This window comes from Tiliqua scincoides, chromosome 5 (assembly GCF_035046505.1).
Source record: "Tiliqua scincoides isolate rTilSci1 chromosome 5, rTilSci1.hap2, whole genome shotgun sequence".
In the NCBI taxonomy this organism is placed as follows: Eukaryota; Metazoa; Chordata; class Lepidosauria; order Squamata; family Scincidae; genus Tiliqua; species Tiliqua scincoides.
The window spans coordinates 19,130,006-19,132,538 of NC_089825.1; the positions used below are offsets into that span (position 1 = coordinate 19,130,006).

At 43.2% G+C, this 2,533-nt stretch overlaps 1 pseudogene; it reads left to right on the forward strand.

Moving 5' to 3' along the window:
- The first annotated feature begins 231 nt into the window (after nucleotides 1-231).
- Nucleotides 232-352, forward strand: LOC136655158 (5S ribosomal RNA; annotated as a pseudogene).
- The last annotated feature ends 2,181 nt before the right edge of the window (nucleotides 353-2,533 follow it).

Consider the following 2,533-nt stretch of genomic DNA (forward strand, 5'->3'; position numbering starts at 1 on the left):
ATTTGCTCCTGGTCAGTCACACAGCATGGCCTTATTCCAACAAAGACGGCCCCACATCCTGCTCTTTGGTGGGTGGCTGCTCCAAAAATGCTAGAAAGAATTGTTTTCATTTCTTGGCAATGCACATTACCATCCTGATAAGACAAATAGCAGACTAGAAAAAGAACAAAGCAAAGCCCTAGATCTTACTGGAAGATGGCAACAAGAGATTAAAAGGCCCAATCCTATCCAACTTTCTAGTCACTGTTACCCTGCACATGCCCGATCTCGTCTGATCTTGGAGGCTAAGCAGGGTCAGGCCTGGTTAGTACTTGGATGGGAGACCTCCTGGGAATACCGGGTGCTGTAGGCTTCTACCATAGTCTTTCGAGACTGAAGGATGCCAACCAGTCCTGGTGCAGTTGTGCTAGTGAGGTGTGTGCTGCATTCTGTGGTGGAGGGGTAGTCACTGGGGCCTCCTCAAGGTATGGGAACATGTGTTGCCTTACCATAGGGCTGCATTGTGGCTACAACAGGGCTAGAAAGTTGGATAGGATTGGGCTGTAAACTGCCATAAATATCAATAGGATGAAATGTGGCCAATTTTAATAAGATTTCTCTGTCCAACTCAAACTGATAAGGGAATCAGTGACACCAACAACTGATAATGGCAAAAAAAAAACCCACCCTTTAAAATTTTCCAGGCTCCATTTTAAAAAAATCTATTATCCCTTACCTTGAAGCAAGACAGAAATACATCAATACTCATCATCTACTGAATTTCACATCCAGTTCATTACTGTGATGAAGTTGTTTCAGACATTCTGACACTGCGCCAAAACACTTATTTCATACAAAAGGCTGCAAGGTACTGGGTGCTTGATGATGCATAGATTACATTGCTAAATACCCCCTGAACAAGAATGAAAATATCCTTCTAGTAAGTCACAGTATTTCTGGCAATCTGTTTCCTTCATGTGCAAAGTACGGGCCTATTCTATGCCACAATGACTCATGTTGAATAGTTTCAGCAGCATTTAACTGATGAAGCCACTTATAAGTTACAACCAAGCTTGTCAATATATGCAGAGTGCACTCTGTGGCATATCCTAAGTGCCAGTTAATTGGGCTAATTGTAGTTTGCTGACACTGCATGTTGTTAGTGTCACTTTTTCCCCATAACAAATGCGCTACTTGGAGCAATCTCATTCAAACTGGCTAAACTGACATCCTTTCTTGCTGATATTTACAGCTGCTTAATTTCTTGCACCCTTCCAGTGAGATCTAGTTTTTCTGTTGAGTTCTCTGCTTCCTACAACCTACCTTTTTTAAAAAAAAATATAAACCCATTGCCAAGAAATGAAAATAATCTTCTTTTCTAGCATTTCGCTGAGCTTAGCTCAGCTTGTAGGTCACTGGTTGTGGAGGTCTGGGTTTCGCGGCCACAACTTATGGCCTACCAAACTGAACACTATGGATAGCCCACCTGACGCTGCATGAATCAGAGAGCCACAGAGCTTGAAGGAATTCACAAGGTCATCTAGTCCAACCCATTGCCTGTAGCAGGAAATCCTCCTAGAGCATCTCCAGCAGGTATCCCTTAAGTCTCTGCTTGTTAAGCATCTGCTTATCTCCAATAAGAGAATCCACCACCTCGCTCGGCAATCTGTTCCACTGCTGAACAACCCTTACTATCAAGAATTTCTCCAGCCAGAATCTCCTCTCTTGCAGTTTGTTTGATCTATTCTCAGGCGCAGTTGAGAACAAATTTGTTCTTTCTTCTATATGACAGCCCTTCTGGTATCTGAAGAGCACTATCATATCTCCTCTCAACCTTCTCCAGGCTAAACATACCAAGAACAATAAAGTCATTCAGCACTTGGCATGCACTGTTGAGGGTTTGGTGAGTCACAAGTCACAGAACCCTAGTTTAGCCCAAAGGAACATCTCTTTCATACCAGAAAATGAAACCAGTTCCTGGCTTTCGTTTATTAGCGCAATGACATCACACTGATCTATATTATGCATATTCAAACGTTAACATTTTTGCAGTCTCATAGCACGATCCTATGCATTCTACTCAGAAGTCCCATTGCGTTCAATGGAGCTTGCTCCCAGAAGAGTGTGTACAGGGAAGGGAGACTAAGAGTACCAGAAAGTAGGAAACAGAAAGTGAACACCTGCTCTTAATCTCCCTTCTAGGCTGCAGACTACTTACCTGTTTGGCTGGCTATAAGTTTTTTGCTTATACAGGTGTGGCCTTGGTATCTGCAAAGAATCCATTCTCAGACCCCCACAAATACATGAATAATGAAATCTGTGGAAGGCAACCTCCTGTTGCCTCCAGAGGGCTTTCTGAAGCCCACAGAGACCACATATGTCTGCCTGTGGCTTCTGCGGGCTTCAGAATGCCTCCTAGAGGCAAAAGAACATGACTTACAGTTTACAGCTTCCCAAGCTCTCAGAATGCCTTTTAAAGGCATAGAAATGTCACTCCAGTTTTGTCTGAAAACCTGAAGTGGTGGCCTTTTTTGCCTCTAGGAGGGATTCTGAA